The 12,223-nt window shown below is 39.5% G+C and overlaps 1 protein-coding gene across 6 annotated transcripts in view; it reads left to right on the plus strand.

Moving 5' to 3' along the window:
• CNOT3 (CCR4-NOT transcription complex subunit 3) overlaps nt 1-12,223 on the plus strand; it is a 520,718-nt gene that overhangs the window by 206,458 nt on the left and 302,037 nt on the right. The gene's annotated exons all lie outside the window — the stretch shown is intronic.

Consider the following 12,223-nt stretch of genomic DNA (forward strand, 5'->3'; position numbering starts at 1 on the left):
TGTTGTAAATAAAAAGCCACTGGTTGCTTTGGTCTCAGGGTAATATGTTATTTAGTACAGTTATATATAGTTCTATACATTTTATTGCACAATATTTTTATAAACTACATTAGGACTAATACAACATTGCTTTAGAAACATTTAGGGGTCTATATAATATATAATAATTTCCCGAACGAATTACACAAGCATTTGTCCAATCAGAATGAATTTTCTTTTGTTTTCTAAGAATATTTCCTATGATCATAAGAGCCATCTAGCGGCCATAATATGGTATCTCCCTGATTTTGTTTTCTTTTAAGTAAAATGACAGCTAGATGGAGCTGATGATCAAAGGAAAAAACAACATATTAAGCAAAATTACAGGAAAAATTTGGTACAGCTCTGCGAGTGCTTATGACATTCGTTCAGCAAATGTTTTTGTAAAAAGACCCCCTAAAGTGGAAAAAAAAAAGAAAAGTAAAAGAAAATTTTTGTGATTGCAGAAGATGCAGAGGGGAAAACATACCAATGGGACATTAATAAAATGTTTACATTTTTTGTTTTGTTTTGTTTTTTTTTTAAATTGGAGGGAAAAGGGTTCGATGTTGTCGGATATTTATTATTATTATAATATTGGATTTATATAGCTCCAAAAGTTTGTGCAGCGCTTTACAACATAAGGGCACACAGTACAGTTATACTACATTTCATTACAGTAGGACTTACAATCTAAGAGGGAGGGTCAAGATATACAAAAGGTAATAATTGCGTGGGATGAGCTGATGTAGAAAATGCAGTGGTTAGGCAGAGGTAGGATAGGCCTCTATTGAAGATAAGGGTTTTCTGGGATTGTCTAAAAGTGGACAGAGTAGGCGATAGACTGGGGTAGGGAACATGGATGCGAGAGGCTCAGAAGAAGTCCTGGTGGTGAGCATGGGAGGAGGTGACAAGGGGGAAACAATAAAATAAAAAATAATATATATATATATATATATATATATATATATATATATATATAAATTTGAAATGTTTTTGGTTCTAAAATAATATGGGTTATTTTTTTTTACTAAAAAGATAACGGAATACATTTTGGCCAATATTTATGAAGAAAGATTATTTATTTGCAACATTTTATAAGAAAAACACTTTTTTTTTTTTTTTTTTAAATTTTTGGACTTTTTCATTTATATAGCAAAAAAATAAAAATCCAAGTGGTGAATAAATACCACCAAAATAAAGTTTTATCTGTCTCAAATAAATGCTAAAAATTCTTATGGGTACAGTGTTGCATGGCTGCGCCATTGTCATTCAAAGTGTGATAAGTGTCCGGACTTGAAATGGCAAAGAAAGTGGTGTGACATCCATACAGATATGTCACTCAGTAAATTTGTGATATGTGAGGAGATTGAGGCGGTGAGTTAAAAAGTTGAGAGGTAGATCTGGGTGTCATCAGCATAGAGGTCGTATTGGAAGCCATGGGAGGTTATCAACTGGCCCAGGGAAGAGGTATAGCAAAAGAAGAGAAGGGACCCAAGGACAGAGCCTTGGGGTACCCCAACAGAGGACTGTATGTGCCACTAAAAGTGCTTCGAAATACAGGTGAAACTCGAAAAATTAGAATATCGTGCAAAAGTCCATTTATTTCAGTAATGCAACTTAAAAGGTGAAACTAATACATGAGATAGACTCATTACATGCAAAGCAAGATAGTTCAAGCCGTGATTTGTCATAATTGTGATGATTATGGCTTACAGCTCATGAAAACCCCAAATCCACAATCTCAGAAAATTAGAATATTACATGCAATCAATTAAACAAGGATTGCACATAGAACAATATTGGACCTTTGAAAAGTATAAGCGTGCATATGTACTCAGTACTTGGTTTGGGCCCCTTTTGCAGCAATTACTGCCTCAAAGCGGCATGGCATGGAAGCTATCAGCCTGTGGCACTGCCGAGGTGTTATGGAAGACCAAGATGCTTCAATAGCGGCCTTCAGCTCTTCTGCATTGTTTGGTCTCATGTCTCTCATCTTTCTCTTGGCAATGCCCCATTGATTCTCTATGGGGTTCAGGTCAGGTGAGTTTGCTGGCCAATCAAGCACAGTAATCCCACGGTCATTGAACCAGGTTTTGGTGCTTTTGACAGTGTGGATAGGTGCCAAGTCCTGCTGGAAAATGAAGTCCCCATCCCCATAAAGCTTGTCTGCAGAAGGAAGCATGAAGTGCTCCAAAATCTCCTGGAAGACGGCTACAATGACCTTGGACTTAATGAAGCACAGTGGACCAACACCAGCAGATGACATGGCTCCCCAAATCAACACAGACTGTGGAAACTTCACACTGGACTTCAAGCATCTTGCAGTGTGTGCCTCTCCATTTTTCCTCCATACTCTGGGTCCTTGGTTTCCAAATGAGATGCAAAAGTTGTTGTCAGAAAAGAGGACTTTGGATCACTGAGCAACAGACCAGGTCTGTTTTTCTTTAGCCCAGGTAAGATGCTGTGACGTTGTTTGTTCAGGAGCGGCTTGACAAGAGGAATACGACATTTGAAGCCCATGTCCAGGATCCGTCTGTGTGTGGTGGCTCTTGCTGCACTGACTCCAGCCTCAGTCCACTCCTTGTGAAAGTCCCCAATACTTTTGAATGGCCTTTTCCTGACAATCCTCTCCAGGCTGCGGTCATCCCTGCTGCTTGTGCACCTTTTTCTTCTACACTTTTCCCTTCCACATAACTTTCTATTAATGTGCTTTGATACAACACTTTGGGAACATTCTACTTCTTTTTCAATTACCTTTTGAGGCTTTCCCTCCTTATAAACGGTGTCAGTGATGGTTTTCTGCACAACTGTCAGGGCATCAGTACTGAACCAGACTGAGAGACCATTTAAAGGCTCAGGAACCCTTTGCAGGTGTTATAGCTTAATTAGCTGATTAGAGTGTGACCCTTTGAGCCTAGAATATTGCACGTTTTCACAATATTCTAGTTTTCTGAGATTGAAGATTTGGGGTTTTCATGAGCTGTAAGCCATAATCATCACAATTATGACAAATCACAGCTAAAACTTTCTTGCTTTGCATGTAATGAGTCTATCTCATATATTAGTTTCACCTTTTAAGTTGCATTACTGAAATAAATTAACTTTTGCACGATATTCAAATTTTTTGAGTTTCACCTGTAGATATTAACTGTTTTATCGATAAGAGCTGAATTCACTGGTACTTGCTTTTTATAGAATATAATGAGCAAAATATTCCAGTTAAAATATCTTTTTAGAACATTCCGCTATAATAATTATATATATATATATATATATATATATATATATATATATATATAATTTTTTTTTTTTTTTTTTTAAGATTCACATCTATTCTATTCTAGACGGATTTTTTCTATTCTATACATAGTAAGAAGATTGTATATCTAAATTTGATTTTATTCCATTTTTGGTTGAATACATTATATGTTGCAATGTAAGCATACATATTATTATTATACAGTATTTATAAAGCGCCAATAGTTCGCTCAGCGCTGACATATATATATCTATATATATATATCTCAGAATACAATCAGATTATATTTGTTATTGAATTGAATATGATTGTTCCCAAGATTTAGAGATATTAATGTACTGTTTTTTAATTTCTTCTTTTTAATTTCTTATTTGTACTTTACTCATTTACTGGCTATTGTATATAGCATTATGGCTGATAATATACTCGTGTTATCTACTACTGATTATTTTTAGTCGTCCGCAAGACGCTAATGCAGTATTTGAATTTGAATTTTTATTCAATTAATATTTTTATCATTTTGTGTTATTTCCCTGATTTTAATTTATGCCATTTTAGACTCTTGCATTCTATCTAATAACATATTGATCTTTGTTATAGAATATATCTCCATTGGATATTTGTAACTTTGCAGCTGTTCAAGCATAATTCCTTACAGTAATCATAATTTTACAATATGAATATTTGCTAACATTCTCAAACCGATGATTTAGCTATTTGATCGGCAATTTATAGTGTTGTTCTCCAATATTCCTAGTAAGTACATTGCGTATAATTATGGCTGCTAAGTTATAAATAGATATTAGATTGCTGGCTATGTAGACTTTTGTTCGGTGTTGCTGAGAAGTACACCTCCCGGAAAATGGCCGCCGACATTCCTTGACCAGACTCCGGCAAGATGGCCGCCGAGATCACATGATCAGTTAGTCTACAAGAAAATGGGGCCGTCATTTACTTGTTCGCGCCTTGCAGACTATTTAAATGGGACCCGTAGATGACGTTGGCAATGTGCGTACCCCTGAGGACGTGCATGCACACGAAATGCGTCGGGTGGAGTCTACATTGCTGAGGTCACGCTGCCAAAGGACGGAGCGGTGGCCATTTTGGTATCTGTTTGCATTTACTCCACGTGGAATTTTATGGAAATGACATTTTGATTGATAAATAAAATACTACACTATATTAGTATTCTTGGCTCCTGTGGTTGAGCTATTTCCTTAGGACAAGGGACTTCCCTTCCACCTATACCCGGATGATACAGCAGGATTAAGCCCTTGACTGCCGCTGCACCCCCAGATGTAACATGATATGATACACGTCTTTTATTATATATCTTCTGGTGAGTGTACATCCATTCAAGGTGGTGGATTCCATATGTGAATATTCACACTTTGGCGATTTTGCACATGATCAACTTAAGGACGTTTTAATGAATTACATATGCTGGATGAAAAATATTTATATTTTGCACGGAAGTTATTCACTATTTTGCACTTTATTGCACTGATCAGCACTTTCTACTTGCGAACTTCATTTATTGTTGCTATTTAAATTTTTATATACGCAAAGCTATTTATCCATCTATTTATATATTCTGCACTTTATTGTTCCACCTCATATATATATTTTGTGTGATTTTTGTGCACTTCTGTATTCATATGTAAATTGGGAAAGCATCTGATCACACCGATCTTGGTTTGATTAGATAATGTAAGGGCAGAGGAGATATCTAGAGCCTGATAGACCCCAGATTTCTTAAATACGAATATATGACAATGCCCATTTGCAGTCCCTGTGATCGAATTAAAAGTGATTAAAAAAAAAATGAAAGGCAAAGTGTAAAAATAATTAAAATAAACAAAATAACTTAACCTGTGTGCGTGAGCGTTGACCCTGTGCTGGTATGTAAACAGCGGTTGCACAATGCATGCGAGAGTACTATGTGACACAAAAAATTGCAGCATCCATCATCTTATTCACTAGGGTGTTTGCTTTAAAAATATATGTTTGGGGGTTTAAATTAATTTCCTAGCAAAAAATACTGATTTTTTTTTTCATGTGAACAAAAAGTGTCAGAAAAGGCTTGGTCTTCAGGTGGTTTGAAGAGTGAGTGATATCTGGCATAAACTTCTAATGCTGGGCATAAAATGCCCCCACCCCCCAAAACTACCTTTTTTTGGAAAGTAAATACCCCAAACTATTTGCTGAGAGGCATGTTGAATCAATAGAAGAATTTTATTTTTTTACCCGTAGTTTTTGGAAAATGGCAAAAGTTTTTTTTTTTTGTTTTTTTTTTAACACAAAATTGTCACTTTAATGATTTATTGCTCACACATACCATGGGTATATGTGGAATTACTCCACATGGATGCAAACATAAATATATATAATAGTGCACCGCTATACACGAATTCCCTCCAAAACAATGTAAAAATCAATATACATATATGATACAGTGATAAACTATATGCAAACGTGATCAACCAATTTTATAACAATCTAAAAAAATCTAAGATCCTCCTCCAATCCACATTTGAGGGATCATTTAATTATGAATAGTGAAAATAAGTGTGTGCATCCCTAGCCAGGGATAAATAGCTAAAAATGTGATCAGTGAACCACACTTGACAAAAATTCACAATAAAACCCAAATACAAATCAAAAGTCCCCCACATATAAATGCTGAAATGAATGCAGTCCACAAACAAATCAAATCGTGCTCCAAATATTCACAACACATGCAGGTGATATTTGTGTGGTCGTGGTTACAGGTGCAACTGTAGGGAGATGGGCCTTAAGTTATTCATACAGGTAGGATCCAGTGAGAGGTTTTTTGTTTTTTTTAAGTATGGGGGTGACCAGTGCATGTTTGAGCAGGGAGGGAAAGGTGCCGGAAGATATGGAGAAGTTGCAGATGTTGGTTAGAGAGTTTAGGATGGAGCAGGCAGGTGGTTGCAGTAATTGTGAGGGGACAAGTGGTGAGGTGGGCAGTGGAAAGGAGATTGGAAACTTCCTCAGGGGTAACAGGGTTGAAGGAGGAAAGTGTTGAGAGTGTTGTTGGACTTAGTGTGTTGAGTAAAGCTGGCTATCTCACTCATCACAAATTGTATAGATTCTGTCTTTTAAATGATTGGCAATCTCCTGGGTGGTAAGGAGGTTGGTGGCTAAAGGCAGTGGGGGGGGGGGGGGTGCAGTAAGGAATTAAGTGTAGAAAAGAGTTGACAAGGTTTGAATGATAAGGTTTTGTTGAGAGTGGTGTAGTAGACTTGTTTAGCAGTGTGGAGGCAGGAGTTGTATTTGAGAATGGCAGATTTGTAGAGGGTGAAGTCTTGCAGGGTTTTTCTATGCCACGCTCTCTCAGGAGCTCGGCTGTGTCTCTTGAGACTTCTGGAGTCGTCTGTTTGCCATGTTGTAGCAGGTGAGGCCTGGTTCTGCATGTAGAGAGATAAGTGAGTGTGTCCAGGGTGGATGACAGTGTGGCATTGTAGGCAGAAGTTGCCAGGTCTGGACAGGGGTGCAATTTTATCATAAAGGCAGTCAGTAGCAGAATTAAGAAGGGAAGAGTTGAGGTGGCGAAACTGATAAAGTTGTGATCAGAGAGAGGAACATTGGCTGGGATGTTAAAATCACTGAGGATGATGGCAGGTACTTCAGAGGAGAGAAAGTAGGGTAGCCATGCAGAGAAGTCATCGAGAAAACAAGACACAGGGCCGGGATGCCAGTAAATGACTGCAATCCTCAGACAAACTGGAGAAAAAAAGACGTGCAGTGCACTTCAAAATAACAGAGGGAAAGAGAGGGATGTGTAGGATTAACCTGGAAGGTGCTTTGTGGGGAGAGGAGTAGTCCAACTCCACCTCCTTTTTGTCTGCTGTGCCTGGGTGCGTGAGTCCAGAGGAGGCCACCATGGGAGAGGGCAGCTGGAGAGGAAGTGTCAGATTCCTGGAGCCAGATTTCGGTAATAGCAAGTAGGTTGAGGGAGTTGGAGGGGAAAAGGTCATTGACAGAGGCAAGTTTGCTAGAGACTGAGTGGGCATTCCAGAAGGCATGCATAAGGGGGGGACTGACTTGTGGAAGCAGGGGATTGAGAGAGAGTAAGGGTTTTGGCTGTTGCCAGGCAAAATAGACTGTCAGTTCTAGGAGTGAGAGTTAGCTGGTTGAGGGCCAGGGTTTGGGGCGATATCCCTAGAAGTTAGGAGTAGTAGGAGGGTAAGGGTGATCAGGTGTGAGCAAGATTTATATGATGGCAGATGTTGCAGTGAATTTGAAGTGTTGACACTGTGTGCGCTCAGAAAGAGCAGGAGGTGATAAGTGCGGTAATATTGAGGAGCTAATAAAACAGACACATGGTGAAAGTTGTGGTTTTCTGCCTTCAACATATTGCAAAGCAGGATGGAGACAGCAAGATAAGGATAGGTGTTTGATCTTGGTCAAAGCACCATGAAAAGTGATTGTAACTCAATACAAACAAGTACAAACAGCAGTTTGAGAAGTCTTGGCAAGGTAAATGTAGATTTCAGCCATGCAATCCCAGTGTATCAGAGATGAGTAGAGTCCGTTACCAATGGTTACAACGAAGCAGGTGTGGATTGTAGGCATGCAAAGTGGCTTAATGTTGCAGGGAAGAGTGGAGTCCGTTAACTGAAAGAGCAGAGGGGAAATGATGAGTGGATGATTATGAGGTGTTCCCATGTTGAAAGTGGCAGGCAATTAGCAAAGAGCTGCACACAGTGGCAAGCCTGCCTTGCCAAAAGTATTGGGACGTCTGCTTTTACATGCATAAAAACTTTAATGGCATCCCAGTCTTAGTCCGTAGGGTTCAATATTGAGTTGGCCCACCCTTTGCACCTATGACCGCTTCAACTCTTCTGGGAAGGCTGTCCACAAGGTTTTAGGAGTGTGTCTCTGGGAATGTTTGACCATTCTTTCAGAAATGCATTTGTGAGGTCAGGCACTTTATGGACCTTGCTTTGTGCACTGTTGCGCCATCATGTTGAAAGGGCCATCCCCAAACTGTTCCCAAAGAGTCCAGTGATTCGGAGGGGTGTCCCTATACTTTTGGCAATATAGTGTATATACACACTATATTGCCAAGAGTATTAGGACACCCCTCCCAATCTCGCTATTTTATGTTTCTGTGTCAGCAGTGGGATCGTCCTCTGTCTCCTACCATAGTGTCCCTTTTCATTCAGTTGGCGATGTATAGTGCGAGCTGACACAGTTGTACTCTGTGCCTGAAGGTCAGCTTGAGTTTGTATGGAAGGTGATCAAGGATCTTTAGCCACCATTCGAACCCTTTGTTGTAATCTTTGATCAATTTTTCTGTTTCCTGCACATCCAGGGAGATTAGCTACAGTGCCATCAGCTGTAAACTTCCTGGCAATGTTGCGTACAGTGGACACAGGAACATTAAGATTTCTGGAGATGGATTTGTAACTTTGAGGTTATGCTTTTCCACAATATTTGTTCTTTGCTGCTTTTTCTCTTCTTCATCCTTCTTGTGGCACACAGAAAGATTGAGTCAGCTTTTTCACCATTTTTAACTGGTTGCTGTCTTGATTTCTATATTGTCAGCACCTTGTTAATTGATACAGGTGAGTTTAATTACAAATTACAGGTGCATCACAAATTTGGAATGCAATTCTTTCTTACAATTTTGAAAAGGTGCCAATAATTTTTGTCCAGTCCATTTTTGAAGTTTTGGGTGGAAAGCATCACATTTGGCTTTTTGTTTATCCACTTTTTTTGTGCCATACCAATACAAACAAAAGAAATAAACATGACCATGCCTAAACATTTGTAATTGCAACAATTCTCTGGGCAACGTGATGCATTATCTAACAGAAATGCAGGGGTGCATATATATATATATATATATATATATATATATATTCTCACAGAAGTGAGTACACCCCTCACATTTTTGTAAATATTTTAGATCTTTTCATGTGACAACACTGCAGAAATGACACTTTGCTACAATGTTAAGTAATGAGTGTGCAGCTTGTATAACCGTGTAAATTTGCTGTCCCCTCAAAATACACAGCCATTAATGTCTAAACCGCTGGCAACAAAAGTGAGTACACCCCTAAGTAAATGTCCAAATCAGGCCCAAAGTGTCAATATTGTGTGTGGCCACCATTATTATTCAGCACTGCCTTAATCCTCTTGGGCATGGAGCTCACCAGATCTTCAAAGGTTGCCACTGAAGTCCTCTTCCACTCCTCCATGACGACGTCACTGAGCTGGTGGATGTTAGAGACTTGAGCTCATCCACCTTCCATTTGAGGATGCCCCACAGATGCTCAATAGGGTTTAGGTCTAGACGTGTTTTGCCAGTCCATCACCTTTACCCTCAACTTCTTTAGCAAGGCAGTGGTCGTTTTGGAGGTGTGTTTGGGTAAACTTGGATAAACTGTCCTGCGGCCCAGTCTCCGAAGGGAGGGGATCATGCTCTGCTTCAGTATGTCACAGTACATGTTGGCATTCATGGTTCCCAGTGCCGGCACAGCACTCATGCAGCCTCAGACCATGACACTTCCACCACCATGCTTGACTGTAGGCAAGACACACTTGTCTTTGCACTCCTTACCTGGTTGCCATTAAACGCGCTTGACACCATCTGAACCTAATAAGCTTATCTTGGTCTCATCAGACCACAGGACATGGTTCCAGTAATCCATGTCCTTAGACTGCTTGTCTTCAGCAGACTGTTTGCAGGCTTTCTTGTGCATCATCTTTAGAAGAGGCTTCCTTCTGGGACGACAGTCATGCAGACCAATTTGATGCAGTGTGCGGCGTATGGTCTGAGCACTGACAGGCTGACACCCCCCACCCCCCCTTCAACCTCTGCAGCTAGCAGCACTCATACATCTATTTCCCAAAGACAACCTCTGGATATGACACTGCGCACGTGCACTCAATTCCTTTGGCCGACCATGGCGAGGCCCGTTCTGAGTGGAACCTGTCCTGTTAAACCACTGTATGGTCTTGGCCACCGTGCTGCAGCTCAGTTTCAGGGTCTTGGCAATATTCTTATAGCCTGAGCCATCTTTATGTAGAGCAACAATTTTTTTTGTTTTTTTCAGATCTTCAGAGAATTCTTTGCCAAGAGGTGCCGTGTTGAACTTCCAGTGACCAGTATGAGATAGTGAGAGAGAGAACACCAAATTTAACACACCTGCTCCCCATTCACACCTGTGATCTTGTAGGACTAAAGAGCCACATGACACCGGGGAGGGAAAATGGCTAATTGGGCCCAATTTGGGGTGTACTCACTTTTCTTGCCAGTGGTTTACACATTAATGGCTATGTTGAGTTATTTTGAAGGGACAGCAAATTTACACTGTTATACAAGCTGTACACTCACTACTTTACATTGTAGCAAAGTGTCAATTCTTCAGTGTTGTCACATGAAAAGATATAATAAAATATTTACAAAAATGTGAGGGGTGTACTCGCTTCTGTGAGATAGTGTGTGTATGTATGTGTATAAATGTACAGTTGTGTTCAAAATAATAGCAGTGTTTTGAAAAAAGTGAATAAAGCTCAAAATCCTTCTAATAGCTTTTATTTCCATACACACAAATGCATTGGGAACACTACACATTCTATTCCAAATCAAAACATGAAGAAAATATATCAAATTTGTGTTGTTCCTCTAAAAAAAAAATTGAAGAAAAGTGAATATTAGACTGTTAAAAAAAATAGCAGTGTTTGTATTCTTCTTTACAAACTCGAACATTTACTATATAAACTGAAAAATGTTTGAAGATTTTGCTTTCCTTTGAATCACTTAATCAAAATTGAGTTGTATAACCACTGTTTTTGAGAACTGCTGTACATCTGTGTTGCATGGAGTCAACCAACTTCTGGCACCTGTGAACAGGTATTCCAGCCCAGGATGATTGGACTACATTCCACAGTTCTTCTCTATTTCTTGGTTTTGCCTCAGAAACTGCATTTTTGATGTCACCCCACAAGTTTTCTATTGGATTAAGATCCGGGGATTGGGCTGGCCACTCCATAACGTCAATCTTGTTGGTCTGGAAAGAAGATGTTGCACGTTTATTGGTGTGTTTGGGGTCGTTGTCTTGTTGGAACACCCATTTCAAGGGCATTTCCTCTGCAGCATAAGGCAGCATGACCTCTTCAAGTATTCTGATGTATTCAAACTGATCCATTATCCCTGGTATGCGATAAATAGGCTTAACACCGTAGTATGAGAAACATCCCCATATCGTGATGCTTGCGCAACCATGCTACACTGTCTTCACAGTGTACTGTGGCTTGAATTCAGTGTTTGGGGATCGTCTGACAAACTGTTTCTGGCCACTAGACCCAAAAAGAACAATCTTACTTTCATCAGTCCACAAAATGTTGCGCCATTTCTCTTTAGGCCAGTTAATGTGCTGTTTGGCAGATTGTAACCTCCTCAACACGTCTTTTTTTTCAACAGTGGGACTTTGCGGGGTCTTCTTGCAGATAGCTTGGCTTCACATAGGCGTCTTCTAATTGTAACAGTACTCACAGGTAACTTTAGACCTTCTTTGATCTTCCTGGAGCTGATTGTTGGCTGAATCCTTGCCATTTTGGCTATTATTCTATCCATTCGAATGGTAGCTTTACGCTTTCTTCCATGTCTTTCAGGTTTTGGTTGCCATTTTAAAGCATTTGTGATCATTTTAGCTGATCAGCCTATCATTTTCTGCACTTCTTTATATGTTTTCCCCTCTCCAATCAACTTTTTAATCAAGGTACGCTGTTCTTCTGAACAATGTCTGGAACGACCCATTTTCCTCAGAATTTCATAAAGAAATGCACTGTAACCAGCATGTACATTTGCTGCCTTCCTTAACCACCTTCTGCCCACCCTATAGTACAATTACGGGCGCATGGTGGTTCTCTTGTTCTGATAGAACGTCATATGACGTCCTACCATTC

The sequence above is a fragment of the Staurois parvus genome, unplaced genomic scaffold, assembly GCF_062004578.1.
Source record: "Staurois parvus isolate SC_StPar_1 unplaced genomic scaffold, SC_StPar_1.0 ptg000683l, whole genome shotgun sequence".
Taxonomy (NCBI): domain Eukaryota; kingdom Metazoa; phylum Chordata; class Amphibia; order Anura; family Ranidae; genus Staurois; species Staurois parvus.